Raw genomic sequence first — 21,407 nt, 5'->3', positions numbered from 1 at the left:
TGAGTGAGAGTGTGGAGGGAGGGAGGGTCTGTGACTCAGTACCTGTGAGGGAGAGTGTGGAGGGAGGGAGAGTCTGTGACTCAGTGCCTGTGAGTGAGAGTGTGGAGGGAGGGAGGGTCTGTGACTCAGTGCCTGTGAGTGAGAGTGTGGAGGGAGGGAGAGTCTCTGACTCAGTACCTGTGAGGGAGAGTGTGGAGGGAGGGAGAGTCTCTGACTCAGTGCCTGTGAGTGAGAGTGTGGAGGGAGGGTGGGTCTGTGACTCAGTACCTGTGAGGGAGAGTGTGGAGGGAGGGAGAGTCTCTGACTCAGTGCCTGTGAGTGAGAGTGTGGAGGGAGGGAGAGTCTCTGACTCAGTGCCTGTGAGTGAGTGTGTGGAGGGAGGGAGAGTCTCTGACTCAGTACCTGTGAGTGAGTGTGTGGAGGGAGGGAGAGTCTCTGACTCAGTACCTGTGAGTGAGTGTGTGGAGGGAGGGAGAGTCTCTGACTCAGTACCTGTGAGTGAGTGTGTGGAGGGAGGGAGAGTCTCTGACTCAGTGCCTGTGAGTGAGTGTGTGGAGGGATTATGACTTCCAACGATCCATTTTTTCAGCTGTGCTTTCTCTAAGCAGAATTTTCATTGAAAGAAAATGATTGATCCTACTGTTTGGAAATGGATTTGCTCATTGTAATCTTGCCACTGCCTCTAATCCTCATTGAAAGGAAGTAGAGCAAACAAATAATGGGAGGTCAAAGACTGAACCTGTACTGGGTGTGAGGAACAGATGGAAAGAGTGAGGGCGAGACAACAGGAGTGAGAGAGATTGCCTCTGACAAAAACTGAGAGTGTGAGAGAGAAAGAGTGAGAGCGGGAAACTATGGCAAGTTAAATTCCTGTCCGCCAGGGTTAGCAGGAGGTCACGGTGAATTTAAGCTGCTGGCCCCTCACCTGCCCAGGAGATGGCGCAGTGGAGCTCCCTGCCATGTTGGGGAAATCAAGCAGCCAATGGTCACCCACTTGCTCCCAGCTTTGTGATGGGGAGGAAGTTTCAGGAGGGTTTCACGGGAAGGGTGCGGGGGAGGAATTGTGGACACTCCTGATTCTCTCTACCCACAAAGTACATTTGGTGACTTAACCAGGAGGATCTCTCAATCCTTCTGAAAAGCTGCCTATCAGCTTGACATGAAAACCATACTTTTCCCCCCTCACCCTTCTCCCCCCCTCCCCCCATTTAAATGCCAACACATCCTCTTGACCTAATAGAACCCCAATTTGTACAAATTCATGATGCCCCTCCCTGCAGAACCCTTGCTGGTTAATATCAGAGATGGTCTGAAAGGGGTGAGCGCTGAGTGGGTGAGTTATATGCTCAAACTGGGCGGGTAAGGGTTAACTAAAGTTGAACAAATGAATGTGGGGGAGAGAGAAAGAGAGTGAGAGACAGCAAGAGAGTGTGAGAAAGAAAGTGTGAGAGAACAAGAGAGAGAATACATCACAGGAAGGACATGTTCAGACACAAAATCTAATAAGAGACTGGAAGAGTGAAAAAGGAGATGACAGCTACATTTGGCACTTGGGTGGATTTTCATCAGCTGAGCTGTGTTTGGGAATGATTGCTGGCGGGTGCCAGTCAGTATACTGATAGTCACAATGGTTACTCCCACTTTATTTAGTTTTTAAACCAATGTTTGGTGACCTCGAGATTATCAATTAAGTTTTTCAGTGAATTTTCATTATCAGCAAAGCAGCCATCAGAACTCAAGCCCAGGTCCCATCTTCTCCTCCCCCACCCAGCAGACAGCCTTCAATTAGTGTTAGCTGTAGCTCAGTTAGTGACACTCTTATCTCTGAATGACAAGATTCCCAATTCAGGTCCCACTCCAGGCCTTGAGCACAAAAATCAAAGCTGATGTTGCAGAGCAATGCTGAGGGAGTGCTACATTGTTGGAGATGCTGTCTTTAGAGATGTTAAACCGAGGCCTCCATCTGCTTAGTTGGATTCAATGGCACTATTTCAAAGAAGAGTAGGGGAGTTCTCCCCAGTGTCCTGGCCAATATTTATCCCTCAATCAACATCACAGAAACACATTATCACTTTGCTGTTTTTGGGAGCTTGCTGTGCATACATTGGTTGATGTGTTTCCTACATTACAACATTGAGTTCACTTCAAAAAGGTAAGTACTGCATTGGCAGTAAAGCGCTTTGAGATATCCGGTGGCTGTGAAAGACTCTATATGAATGCAAGTCTTTCTTGTTCAGTTAGTCCTGGACTCAGTCCAGGTACGAAGTGACTGAAGATTGCTCTTTGCCATTTACAAATATCTGGGAGGAGTAGCTGGTGTCTGACCGCAATCTGCTGGTGGCATTGTAAACATAACGGAACCTACTTTCTCTATTTCTGATGATATAATGTGATATTAATAAAACAAAAAATATGGATTTACCGTTTTGTAAGCTATACCAACCAGATGAATTCTTCTGTGTTCTTTATTAATAAAGTAGGGACCTGTTGCCATGCCCAAAGTTGAAGGTCTCAATAAAAGATGAACGGCCAGTGTAACTGGAGCCCTGATATAAAAGAAAGATATAGTGTCTTTCATGACCTCAGGATGTCCCAAAGTGTTTTACAGTCAATGAAGTGCTTTTGAAGTGTAATCACTGTCGTAATGTAGTAAACACAGCAGCCAATTTACACACAGCAAGATCCCACAAATAGCAATGTCATAACCAGATAATTTATTTTTTAGCGCTGTTGACTGATGCATAAGCATTGGCTAGGACATCAGGGAGAACTCCCCTGACCTTCTCTGGAATAGTGCCATGGGATTTTTTACATTTATCGTAGAGGGTGGATAGGGCCTTGGTTTCACATCTCATCCTAAAGACAGCACCTCCAGTAATGCAGTTCTCCCTCAGTACTACACTGGTAATCCCTAGATTTTGTACTCAAGCTATGAAAGTAGGTTATAAATATGGGAAATGTAGTTTTCGATTGATTTGGGTTTGATTGTACTAGTCTGTCCACTTATCTGTGTTCACTGTGTTTGATTGCTTAAGCCTTTGGGTGGAGCTTAAGAGTTAAAACTGAAACCAGAAGGTCCTACAGCAAAAGAAACACACTGCTCTGAGAAGACGTTGTACTGAGATCTTGTAAGAACTGATATTTTAAAGTGCTGTAAATAAACCAGTTAGTGATTTAATGCAAGTGTGATATCTGTATGGCTCTGAGATACATACTATATCCAGCAACCCGGCATAAACATTACAGGAATGATGGATCGAAGATGTCTCAAAGTGCTCTAGAGGACTGCCCGGCCTGTTGATGTTCTCTTTTTTATTTATAAAGACAATACCCAGTACGAGGATATTTTATTCCTTGTCCACTTCAGGCTTTCTCTCCCTCTTGCCCTACTTCCTCCAAGTATCCATTCTTCATCTTGGAGCCTAGGCAGTGCGAGAGTTTAAAAATGAGCTTTCTTTGTTTGATCACTATTGCTTCCGTGCATTACATTTTTAATTCTTGTTCTCAGCCTCACATTGTAAAGACGAATAGTTGAGAAATGCTGGAATTCTATAAGATTACTCTTCAAAGGATTATACAGAATATGAACAGCTCCCACTGCAGCTGGAGTCTTAACCTTATAACAGATGCCCGTCAGATTCTGAGTGATTTTAGCATTTTACTTTGTGAGAAATCTTCAGCTCTTTTCACCTCCTGACAGTGGAACATGTTGCCCGTTATTAGATGTCAAAGTCTATCACCCATAAAATCAATAAATGATGTCTTTAAGATGATTTCTTATCTGTGCTTAAATGCTGATTCTGGCAGGTAATTTTTAACATTAAATCTCCCTTCTCTGTGGCTTTGTCCTCATTTTATTAAGAAGTTGATAAGATTGTGTAGATTACTCCAGCACTTTTATATATTTAAAACATTAGTCTCTTTGCCCTGAAGAAAGAACTTGTATTTATGTAACACCTCACTGAGACTCATAGAATCATGCAGGGCAGAAAGAGGCCATTCAGCCCACTGTATATCTGCTGGTCTCTCACAAACATCTCAATTAATTACTTTGAGTTCTAATGGGTGTTCGGATTTGCACATTTATGTAGCGCCTTTCACAATCTCAGGACATCCCAAAGCACTTTACAGCCAATAAAGTACTTTTGAAGCATAGTCACTGTTGTATTGTAGGAAACACAGCAAGCTCCCACAAACAGCAATGAGGTAATGGCCAGGTAGTCTGGTTTTGGTAATGCTGGTTGAGGGACAAACATTGGCCAGGACACCTGAGGGAACTCCCCTGCTCTTCCTCAAATAGCACCATGGGATCTTTTATACCCACCTGACAGGGCAGACTCAATGGGGTGAATTTTGTGCCCACGGTGGGTCTCCCGGCGCTGGGGCCGAAATGGCGGGTGGAATCCCGCCTCTGCTGGGGACACCCCAGAGCGATTCTACTGCATCAGGCCAATTAAAGACGGGGATCCTGGCCTCCAAGATCTGCCAGCCAACCACGGGGCAGGAAACCAAGCAGTTAAGCAGTATTGGCAGGGTCAGTGGGAGTGGTGGCTACTGCCGATACTGTAGAGGCTTTGGACGCTGCCCAGCACTGGAACCCAGACCCAAGGTAGGTGAGGCAGGGTTGCCAGGGCTAGACCAGCAGGTCCTGGAGATGTAGAGGTGGGGTGGGGGGAGAAGATGGGCATTTAATGCAGGGGGATGAGTGTTTACGGAGGTAGGCTTTTTCCCGGCAGGGTCCCTCCGTGGGCCACACTGAGGGAGAGCTTGGGTGAAATGTTAAACCATCTACCTTTTCAGGTGGTTGTTAAAGATCCCATGGCACTATTTGCAGAAGAGCAGGAAGCTCGTCACAGACCCTCCCCTTCATCAACTCCAGCAAAAGCCCCCTCCCTATCCCCAACCAAGCCCATAGGGAGGTTGCCTCTTTTTACTGGGTGACCTCCCCGCATGGTGGAGGCCCCTCCTCCGCCACAGGTTAAATCCCAGTGGTGGCAGGAAGAGGCCTTTAATGGACCAAGGGCCTCAATTGGCCTCTGGGCAGGAAGGCTGACGTCAGCCTATCCTGCCCCCGATAAAATCACATTGCAACAGGCCACCCCACCCACCACCGGGAGGCCCTTAAAACTCCGTCCAATGTGTCGGATGTCACATATGAAAGACAGCACAGCATTCCCTCAGTGCTAGACTGGAGTGTTAGCCAAGATTATGTCTTCAAGTCTCCGGAGAGGGATTTGAATCCACCACCTTCTGAGTGAGAGGTGAGTGTGCTTCAGGGCAGGCTGACTGATGTCATGTGGGGCAGCACAACACCTATTTTCAGATAACAAAATCCGGCAAATTACAATGAGATGAATGACCAATTAATCTGTTTTTGGCGGAGTTGATTGAGAGGAGGGTCTGTGAAGAGCTTCCTGCTCTTCTACAAGTAATGCCAAGGGATCTTTAACATCTACCTGAAAAGGCAAATGGTTGAACATTTCACCCAAGCTCTCCCTCAGTGTGGCTCTGAAATATCAACATCCCTTGCATTTATCTTTGTTAACTTAGAAAAACATTCCCAGCTGCTTCACAGCGGTGTAATCAGACAACATATCCATGCCATCTCTAAGACTGCCTACTTCCACCTTCATAGCATCACCCAACTCTACCTCTGTCTCAGCTCATCTGCTGCTGAAACCCTCATCCATGCCTTTGCAACCTTTAGTCTTGACTATTCTAATGCTCTCCTGGCCGGCATCCCATTCTCCATAAACTTGAACTCATCCAAAACACTGCTGTTCATATCCTAACTTGCACCAACTCCCATTCACCCCTGTGCTCACTGACCGACAGTGGAAACCTCCCCATTTTAAAATTCTCATCCTTTGCCCTCATGGCCTTGCCTCTCCCTTTCTCTTTAATTCCCTCCAGTTTTACAACCCTCTGAGATATCTGCACTCCTCTAATTCTGGCCTCTTGAAGATCCCCAATTTTAATCTCTCCACCATTGGTGGACATGCCTTCAGCTGCCTAGACCCTACGCTGTGGAATTCCCTCCCTGAGCCTCTCCACCTCTCTATCTCTCTCCTCCTCCTTAAAACCTCTTTGATCAGGCTTTTGGTCATCTGCATTAATATCACCTTATGTGATTCAGTGTCAAATATTGTTGGAAACCACTTCTGTGACACGCCCTTGGTATGGTTCACTACATCAAAAGGTGCTACATAAAGTCATGTTGTTGTTAAGTCATAGATTTTAATATAAAAAAGTAAAGCATGTAAAAAAATCAGCGAACTTCTCAAAAATGATATTAGTGGCAACTTCTCACTTAAAATGGTTTCGGTGGGGCGGAGGGATTGGGGGGGATTTGGGGGAGGTGCGGCTTTTGCTGTCAAGTCATTTCTTTGTCTCCTTCTCCCAGTGACAGATTCCTGGTGTTATTTCTTTTTAATATTCATTTCCCTCAGCAAAATGTTCATCTAACACTTTTCGTGGATGAAAATTTTAATTTAATTTAAATGAGATTTTCTTTTATTTTCCCTTCAGATTTCTGTCCTCCTTTGCTGAAGCTACTGATGGATGCTGTGTTCCACACACCACTCTTTCTCCCGTCAGATTATTTGACTGAGTGAAGAGGGAGGGAATTTCAATTTAACCTGACTCTTATCTTACCCGATATCCACACACACAGTTGTCCTTGGATAGCCATTGGGGTCAGGGTTCGTCCCTGCCTGCTCCCTTGGGTGTCACCCCACCCTCAACCCTCCAGAAACCTGAACTCATCCAAAACTCTGCTGCGCATTTTCTAACTCTGATAAATCCCGTTCACCTGCCATGCCTGTGCTTGTTGACCTACATTGGCTCCTGGGCCACCACCTCCCAAATTTAAAATTCTCATCCTTGTTTTCAAATTCCTCCTTGCCCCTCCCGATCTCTCTAACCTCCTCCAACCCCAAACACTCTAAGAACTCTATGTTCCCCCAATTCTGGCCTCTGGCGCATCCCTGATTTCCTTTTTCCCACCATTGGCGGCTGTGCCTTCAGCTGTTTAGGTCCTAAGCTCGGAAATTCCTGCGCTGTTCCTCTCAGACTCTCTCTCCTCCTTTATGCTTCTCTAAAACCTACCTCTGACCAAGCTTTGGGTCACCCCACCCACTACATTAAACATTCACTCCCTCCACCACCAATGCACAGTGGCAGCAGTGTGTACTAATTACAGATGCACTGCAGCAACTCACCAAGGCTCCATTAACAACAGCTTCCAAACCTACGATCTCTACCACCTTGAAGAACAAGGGCAGCAGATGCATGGGAACACCGCCACTTGCAAGTTCTCCTTCAACTCACACACCATCCTGACTTGGAACTATATCGCCGTTCCTTCACTGTCACTGGATCAAAAGCCTGGAACTCCCTTCCTAACTGGTGTTCCTATACCCCAAGGACTGCAATTCAAGAAGGTGACTCATCATCACCCTCTCAAGGGCATTTAGGGATGGGCAACAAATGCTGACCTAGCCAGCGACACCCACATCCCATCAAATGAATATAAAAAGAAGATCTGTCCTAATATCTCCTTGGGTGTCTCGGTGTATTATTTTGTATGATAATCCTCCTGTGTAAAGCCTTGGGTAGTTTTACTATGTTCAAGGTGTTATATAAGTGCCAGTTTTTGTTATTGATTACTATTTTTCTTCTCTTCCTTGCTTTGGTTTGGGGTTGAGGTCGATGATCTGGCTGAGATCAGTCTTGACTGGGATTTGGGCTCAGCTGCAATTCCTCATTCCCCCTCCAGAGTCCAGTAGTGAGACACGAGTTATGCACAAGGGGAGATCAGTACAAATTTGGATAGAATATACAGCACAGAAAAAGGCCATTCGGCCCAACTAGTCTGTGCTGGAGTTTATACACCACAGAGTCTCCTCCCATTCTATTTGCCTCATCTCAACCTTTCAGCATATCTTTCTATTCTCTTTTCTCTCATGTACTTGTATAGTTTCCTTTTGAAAGCATCTATTTGCCTCAACCACTTCCTCAGGTAGTCAGTTCCACTTTCTAAGCACTTTCTGGAGTCAAGAAATTTATTTTAATTTCCCTATCATATTAATTGCCACTTTGACCGTTTCTCAACGTTACAGTCCTGGAGGTGAGGGGAGGGGCTTTCGTAATATTCTGGTTTCATTGGTGGATGAAGTCTAGATCAGAACATCGAAATCCCTTGGCATCTGCAACTTGAGATGTCTGCAAATTAATGGGAACTGGGAGTTAAACTTTCGATGTGATCCCTGAGGCTCTATCCATGGTACACAAGCAAATTACCTATGAAGAGAAAAAGTGAGGCCTGATGGACCTCCCACATCCACATTCCCTGTCCGGGCTCAAGTGTGAAGAGCAGCTGCTTGGGTGAGGTACTAAACAGGGGTTGGTGAGGTGGAACTATTCGCCTTCAAATTCAACCCGAGCAAGAGGCAAGACTTTCAGGAAATGACGGAGAAAAGTAGGAGCAAATGACAATTTTCCAGGCTGGAGTTAGATCAGCAATGGAAGAAAATTATACTTATTATTATATGGCTGGGCTTCTACAAAATGGCTGCTCCTCCACCAGCCTTTCTCTAAAATGTGACTCAAATGTCTACAAGTTACTGAGCAAATCCATTTCTGTATGTTTTTGCTGCCGCCTTATCATTTCAGAAACATTTGTTAATAAAGGCGATGAGAAATTCCAACACAGATTTAGAAACATTCTTGTAATTATCCTTTATTAAAGGGAGGACCATAACACCAGCAGAGCTGCTCCTGGTCTTTGATCACATTCTCAATGAGCAAGATTTACCTGCTCATTTACCTATTTACCTGCAATATCTCCAAACTGAATTCCACATTGTCATTCGAAGATGTGTGCTGCTGAAAATTACAATGAGGCAATTAAGGGTGTCTGTTTAGTGCTTTGTTTGACATCTTTTCTGTTCTGTTGGTGAGTGGCAGGAGATTTCCACCGACAGCAACAATAACTTGCATTTATAAAGCGCCTTTAACATAGCAAAACGTCCCAAGGTGTTTCACGGGGGGTGTGATCGGACAAAATTTGATACCAGTTTGGCCAATTCGTCAACAAGGCAGGTTTTAAGGAGCGACTTAAAGGAGGAGAGAGGTAGAGAGGCGAATAGGTTTAAGGAGGGAATTCCAGAGCTTAGGGTCTAGGCAGCTGAATGCATGGCCCACCATTGGTGTGGAGAAGGAAATGGACATCACATAGTTATTGAAAGGGAGAGCAGTTTTGTAAAACCAGGCCTGAACAAATGGACAAAATATTCCATACTTTTGGAAGAGAAAAATATCCGTTAAATTCCCCTCCCCTACCCGCAGTGGAACCTTATTTTTCCAATCTCTACCATTCTGATCAGTGAGAAGTTGCGGACTGCGTCCTCAGAATGGGTCTGTTCGATTCACTGGAGCCATTAACAGACTGAGAACTGCTACAGAAGCAGCTGATCCCAGGAATCCACAACGCCAACTAAATCGTACCTTTGCAGGTCCAATGGAATTGTTGATGGAGGCAATTAAGTCGGTGGCTAAATCCTAATTCTGTAGATCTAAGGTACACAGACTTTCAGAAGCATTTGACAGATTAACGGTGCATTAGCTGGATTGTAAACTGACCTGGTGCTGAAAAGGCTCTGGCTGGGGAGACAATGATGAGTGGCAATCTGCAGGGATCTGTTCTGGGACCCCTTTAGTCATGTGTGACATGGGGAAAGGTGCTTGTCATATTTTTGGCATCAACATATATGGCCAGTTTAGGAGTGTAAGAGAAACTGACAGCACTCAAAGGCATAGGCACCAATGGCAGATGCTCCTTCATGTTGATAAATAAGAACATAAGAAATAGGATCAGGAATAGACCATATGGCCCTTTGAGCCTGCTCTCCCATTCAATAAGATCACAGCTGATCTGCTACCTCAACTACACTATCCCACCTTATCCCTTAATTCCTTTAGTGCCCAAACATCTATCAATCTCAATCTTGAATATACTCAATGACTGAGCAACCACAACTCTCTGGGGTAGAGAATTCCAAAGGTTCACAACTCTCTGAGTGAAAAAATTCTCCTCATTCTCGGTCCTAAATGGCAAACCTCTTATCCTGAGGCAGTGGCCCCGAGTTGTAAATGCTCCAGCCAGGGGAAACAGCCTCTCAGCATCCACCCTGTCAAATCCTTTAAGAATTGTATACATTTTACTGGGATCACCTCTCATTCTTCTAAACTCCAGAGAATATAGGCCCATTCTCTTCCATCTCACCTCAAAGGACAACCCTCTCATCTCAGGAATTAAACAATTTTTTATATTCTTCTGTTCCAGTTCTTAAATGGAAGGTAATACATATTAAAACATATTGAAAATGTCAAACCTGTACACAATGAAGGGATATCCAATGGTAGATATAAAAGGGATTTGGGTGAGATTATTCATCATTCAGATAAAATATTCAGTCAACTGCTCAATCACCTGCTTGCATTTCTGTAACACTCCCCACAAAGAGAATGTCTATCAAGGATCTTGGGGAGGGGTGAAATGATGAAGGGATAAATTTTTAGGAAGCCTTTGAAGACACAGAAATAAGAAGCAAGCAAGGTGAAGTAGCTTTGGAGAGAATTTAAAGGGCAGGGGTCTTAGTGACATGAAGGAGCGGGGGACAAGCTATATCCCCCCACTGTTATGTTCAACTGTTATCAATAGGACTAAATGAAGAGCAGAGGTACACCTTGAGGGGTCTCATTATATTGATGTGAGTGGATGCCTGCTCTTGCCAATTGACTTGTTTAGGATAAACCCAGAGTGGGCAGAATCTGAGGTCTGCGAATGAGTAGGGGTGTGAATGCAACATGTGGATGGCTCTGCCCTGCCGCCCAATCTTTGTGTTGGTGTCCACTGTCTGGACACAAGTGCCCACTGACTGGTTTCCCTGCTTGTAAACAGCACAGTGGGCAGATGCTGTGACTCTTGGCTAATCATATCTTGAGTACACAACGGGTATTGGAGTGAACACTGTGAGCTGATAGGTGTGCTGACTAATTATGCTCCATGGGAAAAGATAGTCGGAAGCACTTTGTTAATTAAATGAAAGTAAGGGCCAGTGCGGTAATAATTTCACAAGTTAATTGGGAAGTCAATAGCTCTAGGCAGACTAAATGAGGTTCCTTTCTACACACGTCCCAATACCAGTAAGGCAGTGTGGCAATGTGCCATGATAGAAACATGTATCAATCATGTATAGGTTGCTATGAAAAACAGAGGGGAAAACATTAGAGTGGATGCAAACAAGAATGATCCCAGACACCCAGGAGAAAAGGTTTAAAAACTACACAGAATCTGCAGCATATTTGGCCCAACAAGGTCGATGCTGGTGTTTATGCTACACACAAAGCCCCCTCCCATCCTTCTTCATCTAACCCTGTCATCACATCTTTCTATTCCTTTCTCCTTCGTGTGCTTATCTAGATTCCCCTTAAGTGCATCCATACTATTCACCTCAACCACTCCTTGTGGTAGCGAGTTCCACATTCTCACCACTCTCTGGGTAAAGAAGTTTCTTCTGAATTCCTTTTTGGATTTATTGGTGACTATCTTATATTTATGGCCCCCAGTTTTTGAATTTAGCTTCATCTCTGCATGAGTATTATTGTAGGTTGGTAAGAAGGCGACCTGGCTGAAGGATGTAAAAACATGAACCCATTTCGATAAAGTAAATCTGAACATTGCTTTAAAATGTGGCAAGATAACAGGACTAAAAGATGATCATGTAAATAAATAGAAACCAGAATGAGCTTCTTCACACAAAGGGTGAAAAATGTCCAGAATATTCTTCTAGGCTGGCTCATAGATAAACTGCTGAGTGCAGGGCCGTGAGAGTTTGAATACTACACTGTCGATACTCCAGGCGCTGCTTCACAAACCACTGACCACCTCCAGGCGCGTATCCATTGTCTCTCGAGATAAGGAGGCCCAAAAGAGAAAGAGATATATATATACACATACAGAAAGTACTGGAAATGCTCAGTAATCAGACAGCATCAGAGGAGAAAGAAACAGAGTTAAAGTTTCAGGTCTGTGACCATTCCTCAGAACTGGAAAAAGTTGGCTGCATTTACTTGTAACGTTAGGTGGGCTGGATCAGATTTCTGATTGGTTGCTTTGGAGGACAAGACACACCCAACAGTTTGTCTGGAATGTGTAATTTAACCCTGTCTGCTGTAGAGTAATTCAATGTTCTCTGTAACCTGATCCTGTTGTTGTCAGACAGGTACAGTCCTAACACGACTGCTATTAGAGACTAATAGTGCTGACACTCCAGGGTTAGGAGCACACGCACAGCCCCCACACTACTCAGCATAGTGGTGCCTCATCAGACCTCTTTCCTATCCTGAGTGGCGTGAAACAGGGCTGTGTTCTCGCACCTACACTGTTTGGGATCTTCTTCTCCCTGCTACTCTCACATGCGTTCAAGTCTTCAGAAGAAGGAACTTTCCTCCACACAAGATCAGAAGGCAGGTTGTTCAACCTTGCCTGTCTTAGAGCGAAGACCAAAGTACGGAAAGTCCTCATCGGGGAGCTCCTCTTTGCTGACGATGCTGCATTAACATCCCACACAGAAGAGTATCTGCAGAGACTCATCGACAGGTTTGCGGCTGCCTGCAACGAATTTGGCCTAACCATCAGCCTCAAGAAAACGAACATCATGGGACAGGACGTCAGAATTGCTCCATCCATCAATATCGGCGACCACGCTCTGGAAGTGGTTCAAGAGTTCACCTACCTAGGCTCAACTATCACCAGCAACCTGTCTCTCAATGCAGAAATCAACAAGCACATGGGAAAGGCTTCCACTGCTATGTCCAGACTGGCCAAGAGAGTGTGGGAAAATGGCACATTGACACGGAACACAAAAGTCCGAGTGTATTAAGCCTGTGTCCTCAGTACCTTGCTCTACGGCAGTGAGGCCTGGACAACGTTATGTCAGCCAAGAGCGATGTCTCAACTTATTCCATCTTCGCTGCCTCCGGAGAATCCTTGGCATCAGGTGGCAGGACCGTATCTCCAACACAGAAGTTCTCAAGGCGGCCAACATCCCTAGCATATACACCCTACTGAGCCAGCGGCGCCTGAGATGGCTTGGCCATGTGAGCCGCATGGAAGATGGCAGGATCCCCAAAGATGCATCGTACAGCGAGCTCATCTCTAGTATCAGACCCATCGACCATCCATGTGTCTGCTTTAAAGACATCTGCAAACGGGACATGACGTCCTGTGACATTGACCACAAGTCATGGGAGTCAGTTGCCAGTGATCGCCAGAGCTGGTGGACAGCCATAAAGGCGGGGCTAAAGAGTGGCCAGTCGAAGAGACTTAGCAGTTGGCAGGAAAAAAGACAGAAGTGCAAGGAGAGAGCCAACTGTGTAACAGCCCTGACAACCAATTTTATCTGCAGCACCTGTGGAAGAGTCTGTCACTCTAGAATTGGCCTTTATAGCCACTCCAGGCGCTGCTCCAAAAACCGCTGACCACCTCCAGGCGCTTACCCATTGCCTCTCGAGACAAGGAGGCCGAAGAAGAAGTGCCGGGTTAGGAGCACACACACAGCCCTCACACTGCTGATTTCAAAGAACATACAGCACTCTGCTGATTTCAGGGAATGCACAGTGCTTACACTGTTATGATTAGAGAATGCACAGCACTCTCACTGCTGATTTCAGAGCACTCATGTTAGCTATTTTCAGAGAATGCAGTACTCATACTCCTGATTTCAGAGAATGTACAGTGCTCACAGTATTGAGTTTGAGAACGAACAGTGTTCACACTGTAGAGTTTAGAGAATGTACAATGTTCACACTCTGGAGTTCAGATAGGAAGGAGTGAGGCAGTGAAGAGATTTCAACATGAGGAATTTGAAACGTAATTTGAAAATCAAGGTGTTAATGGACCATGATTTAATGTAGGTCAGTGAGCACAGGGGTGATGATGAAGGTGACTTACTGCCAGTTAGGAAATGTGCAGAAGGGTTTTGGATGAGCGCAAGTTCATTGACAGTGGAAGATGGGAAGCTGGCCAGGAGAACATTGGAATAGGTGAGTGTGGCAAATAACATATAAATGTAATGTCATGCATGTCAGTAGGACTGACACAGAATGCATACTAATTTTTGTTTTAATTATTTATTCATTGTTGGGGATGCAGGCAAATCAAACCTTTATTGCTCACCCCTAGTTTCCCTTGAGCAGGTGGTGGTGAGCTGCTTTCTTGAATCGCTGCAGTCATTGTGGGGTAGGTACACCCATAGTGCTGTTAGGAAGGGAGTTCCAAGGCTTTGACCCAGTGACAATGAAGGAACAGCGATATAGTCCCAAGTCAGGATGGTGTGTGGCTTGGAGGAGAACTTGGAGGTGGTGGTGTTCTCATGCATCTACTGCCCTTGCCTTCTAGGTAGTAGAGGCAGCAGTTTGGAATGTGCTATCAAAGGACTCTTGGTGAGTTGCTGCAGTGCATCTTGTAGATGGTACACACTGCTGCCACTGTGCATCGGTGATGGAGGGAGTGAATGTTTAACGTAGTGGATGGGGTGCCAATCAAGTGGTCTGCTTTGTTCTGGATGGTTTTGAGATTTGTGGTTGTTGTTGGAGCTAAAGTCCTTTTACCCAACCCAAACCCAACGGGACCCGATGACATGTCGGGTTCGGGTCGGGTTGCCTCGCTCTTCCGGGTCCGGCTTTCGGGCTCGGCTCAGGTCGGGCCGGGTCCAGGTCGAACACACACAGTAAGTATTACATTTTGCTCTGCTGGGAAGTTGAGTTTTGTAAGTGTCAAAAGTTGAAAAGCCTACCTGAGCTGGGAGTCCGGGATGTCAAGGAGGGAAACTCTGAGTCTGTGCGGTGAGCATCTCTATGACATCATCACGCTCATGCTGCAGCTTCCTGCACATTCGCAATCGGAAGCTAGGTAAAGTGAACATTCCGGTGGTTGGGTCGGGCACGGGTCGGGCTCGGGTCGGGTTGGGTCAGGTCGGCTCGGGCTCGAGTCGGGTCAGGCACAGGAAAAAATGGAGGGACTCAGGCCGGGTCGGGCTAGGGTCCGATGTGGTTCTGTCAGGATCGGGATGGGTTTTTTTTCCTGACCTGAGCAGGCCTTTAGTTGGAGCTGCGCTCATCCAAGCAAGTGGAGAGTATTCCATCACACTCCTGACTTGTGCCTTTAGGTGGTGGAAGAGTTTTGGGCAGTCAGGAGGTGAGACATTCACTGCAGAGTTCCTAGCCTCTGACCTGCTCTTGTAGCCACAGTATCTATATGGCTGTACCAGTTCAGTTTCTAGTGAATGGTAACCCTCAGGATGTTGACAGTTTGGGTGCTTAGCCTCTCTCTTATTGGAGATGGTAATTGTCTGGCACTAGTGTGGCATGACTGTTACTTACCACTTATCAGCCCAATCTTGAATGTTGTCCAGGTCTTGTTTCATGCAAGCATTGGCTGCTTCAGTATCTGAGGAGTTGTGAATGGTTGTGAACACCGTACAATCATCAGCGAACATCCCCACTTCTGACCCTATGATGGAGGAAAGGTCATTGATGTAGCAGCTGAAGATGGTTGGGCCTAGGACACTACCCTGAGGAACTCCTGCAGCTATGTACCGGGGCTGAGATGATTGGTCTCCAAAAACACGATAATCTTCCTTTGTGCTTGGTATGACTCTAACCAGTGGAGAGCTTTCCATCCTGATCCCTATTGACTTCAGTTTTGCTAGGGCTCCTTGATGCCGCATGATCAGTTGGTCACCTCATCTCTTGAATTCAGCTCTTTTGTCCATGTTCGGACAAAGGCTGTAGTGAGATCTGGAACCAAGTGGTCCTGGTGAAACCCAAACTGGGCATCGGTGAGAAGGTTATAGCTGTGTAAGTGCTGCTTCATTGCATTGTTTATGATTATATTCTATCATTTTTCTGATGTTAGAGAGAAGACGGATCGGGTGGTAATTGGCTGGTTTGGATTTGTCCTGCTTTTTGTGGACAGGCCATACCTTGGCAATTTTCCACACTGTCAGGTAGATGCCAGTATTGTAGCTATACTGGAATAGCTTGGATAAGGGCATGGCTGGTTCTGGAGAACAAGTCTCAAGCCTTCAGCATCACAGCTGGGGTATTGTCAGGACCCATAGCCTCTGATGTGTCCCATGCACTCAGGCATTTCTTGATATCACATGGAGTGAATCAAATTGGCTGAAGACTGGCATCTGTAATGCTGAGGACCTCAGGAGGAGGCCGAGATGGATCATCCACTCGGCACTTCTGGCTGAAGATGGTTGCAAATGCTTCAACCTTGTCTTTTGCACCAATGTGCTGGGCTCTTCCATCATTGAGGATGGGGATGTTCATGGAGACTCTTTCTCCCATCAGTTGTTTAATTGTCCACCACCATTTATGACTGGATGTGGCAGGAATGCAGAGCTTTGATCTGATCCATTGTTTGTGGGATCGCTTGGCTCTATTTATAGCATTCTGCTTCTTCTATTGAGTTACAAGTCACCTGGTCCAAATGGGACGCATCCTAGGTTGCTGAGGGAAGATAGAATGGAGATAACTCAAGCTCTGAGCACAACTTTTAAATCTTAGGAACATGGGAACAGGAGGAGGTCATTTAGTTCCTCGAACCTGTTCTGCCATTCAATGAGATCATGGCTGATCTGCAATCTAATTCCATATACCTGCCTTTGCCTCAAATCCCTTAATACCTTTAGCTAACAATCTGAGTTTAAAAATAAACTATTAATCTAGCATCAATTGCTGTTTGGGGAAGGAAGTTCAAACTTCTACCACCCGTTGTGTGAAGAAGTGGTTCCTAATTTCACTCCTGAAAGATCTGGCTCTAATCTTTAGACTGTGTCCCAGGGTCCTAGACTCCCCAAACAGCGGAAATAGTTTCTCTCTATCTACCCTATCAGTTCCCTTTAATAGCTTGAAAACTTTGATCAGATCACCCTTTAACCTTCTAAATTCCATGGAATAGTTGGTTTAATCTTTCCTCTTTGCTTAACCCTTAGAGTCCAGGTATCATCCTAGTAAATCTATGTTACTCCCCCACCAAGGACAATATATCCTTCTTAAGGTGCTGTGCCCTGAACTGCTCGCAGTACTCCAGGTGTGGGCTAACAAAGGCTTTGTCTGGCTGAAGCACGACCTCTACCCTCCCCTTGTATTCTAGTCCTCTGGATATAAAGACCAATGGTTCAGTAAACTTTTTTGATTATTTTCTGTACCTGATCATGATATTTTAATGATCTATGTACCTGGACCCCCAAGTCTCTTGAATCTTCACTGTTTCTAGCTTTTCACCATTTAGAAAGTACCCTAATCTATCCCTTTGGGCCCAAAGTAGATGACCTGACATTTGCTTACATTGAAATCCATTTGCCACAGTTTTGCTCATTCACTTAATCTATTAACATCACTTTGTAATTTGAATGTTTCCATCGACACTGCTTACAATGCCGCCTATCTTTGTGTCATTATCAAATTTGGATATGTGGCTTTCTATCCCATCATTTAAGTCATTAATGAATACACTGAATAGTTGAGGCCCCAACACAGATCCTTGCGGGACCCCACTAGTCACATCCTGCTACCTGCCCATTATCCCTACTCTCCGTCTTCTGCCACTCAGCCTTTCTAAACCAGGTCAATGATTTGCCTTCAATTCCATGATCTCAACTTTAGCTAACAGTCTCCAATGAGAAACTTTATCAAATATTTTCCACAAGTTCATATAAATAACATCCACATACATACTTGAGTGGTGTCAGCGAACTGGACGATTGCAAATGTTACTATTCAAAAACGGAGAGAGATAGGCTCATGTGCACGGTGACAACACGGGTTGATAGAAAACTGGAAGTAACCACACAGTCGCTAATCCCTCCATCAAACTAAACACTCAGTGAAAACTGTGGTGACTGATGGGGCATTGTGTGTGGGTCATGGATTGTTGACAGGTTTGTTGGGTAGAAAGTGTTGGGGTTGGGGAGGGTGCATCACCATTTACATTAGTAATAGTGTCATAACTTATGGATTGCATCCTGTTCAATGATGTCACTTGCCACACGTGTCAGGCTTTCTGCCATTCATGGTCAAGAGTTTGATTCAGATCTAGGAGGGAGGGAACGGAGTGGGCAGTGTCTATAGCTGGCAGTATTTATAGCGGCAGTGTCTATAGTGGGAGTGTCTATAATTGGTGGTGCTTATAGTGGGCAGTGTCTACAGCTGGTGGAGTTTATACTGGGTATTGTTTATAATGTGCAGTGTTTATAACTGGTGGTGCTTATAGTGTCTATAGTGGGCCGTGTCTATAGCTGGTGGTGCTCATAGCGGGCACTGTCTATAGTGGGCAGTGTCTACAGACACCGGTGTTTATAGTGGGCAATGTGTATAGCTGGCAGAGTTAGTAGTGGGCTATGTCTATAACTGGTGGTGTTTATAACGAGCACTGTCTATAGTGGGAAGTGTCTATAGACACCGGTGTTTATAGAGGGCAGTATCTGTAGTTGGTGCTCTTTATATTGGGCAGTGTCTATAACTGGCAGTGTTTATATCAGACGGTGTCTAGGGCTGGTGGTGTTTATAACAGACAGTGTCTAGAGCCGGCGGTGTTTATAACAGACGGTGTCTAGAGCCGGCGGTGTTTATAACAGACAGTGTCTAGAGCCGGCGGTGTTTATAACAGACGGTGTCTAGAGCCGGCGGTGTTTATAACAGACAGTGTCTAGAGCCGGCGGTGTTTATAACAGACGGTGTCTAGAGCCGGCGGTGTTTATAACAGACAGTGTCTAGAGCCGGCGGTGTTTATAACAGACGGTGTCTAGAGCCGGCGGTGTTTATAACAGACAGTGTCTAGAGCCGGCGGTGTTTATAACAGACGGTGTCTAGAGCCGGCGGTCTTTATAACAGACAGTGTCTAGAGCCGGCGGTCTTTATAACAGACGGTGTCTAGAGCCGGCGGTGTTTATAACAGACAGTGTCTAGAGCCGGCGGTCTTTATAACAGACGGTGTCTAGAGCCGGCGGTGTTTATAACAGACAGTGTCTAGAGCCGGCGGTCTTTATAACAGACGGTGTCTAGAGCCGGCGGTGTTTATAACAGACAGTGTCTAGAGCCGGTGGTGTTTATAACAGACGGTGTCTAGAGCCGGCGGTGTTTATAACAGTGTCTAGAGCCGGCGGTGTTTATAACAGACAGTGTCTAGAGCCGGCGGTGTTTATAACAGACAGTGTCTAGAGCCGGCGGTGTTTATAACAGACAGTGTCTAGAGCCGGCGGTGTTTATAACAGACAGTGTCTAGAGCCGGCGGTGTTTATAACAGACAGTGTCTAGAGCCGGCGGTGTTTATATCAGACAGTGTCTAGAGCCGGTGGTCTTTATAACAGACAGTGTCTAGAGCCGGCGGTGTTTATAACAGACAGTGTCTAGAGCCGGTGGTCTTTATAACAGACAGTGTCTAGAGCCGGCGATGTTTATAACAGACAGTGTCTAGAGCCGGTGGTCTTTATAGCAGACAGTGTCTAGAGCCGGTGGTGTTTATAGCAGACAGCGTCTAGAGCCGGTGGTCTTTATAGCAGACAGTGTCTAGAGCCAGTGGTGTTTATAGCAGACAGCGTCTAGAGCCGGTGGTCTTTATAGCAGACAGTGTCTAGAGCCGGTGGTGTTTATAGCAGACAGCGTCTAGAGCCGGCGGTCTTTATAACAGACAGTGTCTAGAGCCGGCGGTGTTTATATCAGACAGTGTCTAGAGCCGGTGGTGTTTATATCAGACAGTGTCTAGAGCCGGTGGTCTTTATAACAGACAGTGTCTAGAGCCGGTGGTCTTTATAACAGACAGTGTCTAGAGCCGGCGGTGTTTATATCAGACAGTGTCTAGAGCCGGTGGTCTTTATAACAGACAGTGTCTAGAGCCGGCGGTGTTTCTAACAGACAGTGTCTAGAGCCGGCGGTGTTTATAACAGACAGTGTCTAGAGCCGGCGGTGTTTATAACAGACAGTGTCTAGAGCTGGCGGTGTTTATATCAGACAGTGTCTAGAGCCGGCGGTCTTTATAACAGACAGTGTCTAGAGCCGGCGGTGTTTATAACAGACAGTGTCTAGAGCCGGCGGTGTTTATAACAGACAGTGTCTAGAGCCGGCGGTGTTTATATCAGACAGTGTCTAGAGCCGGCGGTGTTTATATCAGACAGTGTCTAGAGCCGGCGGTGTTTATAACAGACAGTGTCTAGAGCCGGCGGTGTTTATAACAGACAGTGTCTAGAGCCGGCGGTGTTTATATCAGACAGTGTCTAGAGCCGGCGGTGTTTATAACAGACAGTGTCTAGAGCCGGCGGTGTTTATATCAGACAGTGTCTAGAGCCGGTGGTGTTTATATCAGACAGTGTCTAGAGCCGGCTGTGTTTATAACAGACAGTGTCTAGAGCCGGTGGTGTTTATATCAGACAGTGTCGAGAGCCGGCGGTGTTTATAACAGAGAGTGTCTAGAGCCGGCGGTGTTTATAGCAGACAGTGTCTAGAGCCGGTGGTGTTTATATCAGACAGTGTCTAGAGCCGGTGGTGTTTATAACAGACAGTGTCTAGAGCCGGCGGTGTTTATAACAGACAGTGTCTAGAGCCGGTGGTCTTTATAACAGACAGTGTCTAGAGCCGGCGGTGTTTATATCAGACAGTGTCTAGAGCCGGCGGTGTTTATATCAGACAGTGTCTAGAGCCGGCGGTGTTTATAACAGACAGTGTCTAGAGCCGGTGGTCTTTATAACAGACAGTGTCTAGAGCCGGCGGTGTTTATAGCAGACAGTGTCTAGAGCCGGCGGTGTTTATATCAGACAGTGTCTAGAGCCGGCGGTGTTTATAACAGACAGTGTCTAGAGCCGGTGGTCTTTATAACAGACAGTGTCTAGAGCCGGCGGTGTTTATAGCAGACAGTGTCTAGAGCCGGCGGTGTTTATATCAGACAGTGTCGAGAGCCGGCGCTGTTTATAACAGAGAGTGTCTAGAGCCGGCGGTGTTTATAGCAGACAGTGTCTAGAGCCGGTGGTGTTTATAGCAGACAGTGTCTAGAGCCGGCGGTGTTTATATCAGACAGTGTCGAGAGCCGGCGCTGTTTATAACAGAGAGTGTCTAGAGCCGGTGGTGTTTATAGCAGACAGTGTCTAGAGCCGGTGGTGTTTATAGCAGACAGCGTCTAGAGCCGGCGGTCTTTATAACAGTGTCTAGAGCCGGCGGTCTTTATAACAGACCGTGTCTAGAGCTGGTGGTGTTTATAGCAGACAGTGTCTAGAGCCGGCGGTGTTTATATCAGACAGTGTCTAGAGCCGGTGGTGTTTATATCAGACAGTGTCTAGAGC

The sequence above is a fragment of the Heterodontus francisci genome, chromosome 30, assembly GCF_036365525.1.
Source record: "Heterodontus francisci isolate sHetFra1 chromosome 30, sHetFra1.hap1, whole genome shotgun sequence".
Taxonomy (NCBI): Eukaryota; Metazoa; Chordata; class Chondrichthyes; order Heterodontiformes; family Heterodontidae; genus Heterodontus; species Heterodontus francisci.
The sequence above is the reverse complement of the archived record's forward strand: the minus strand, read 5'-3'. Positions refer to the sequence as shown.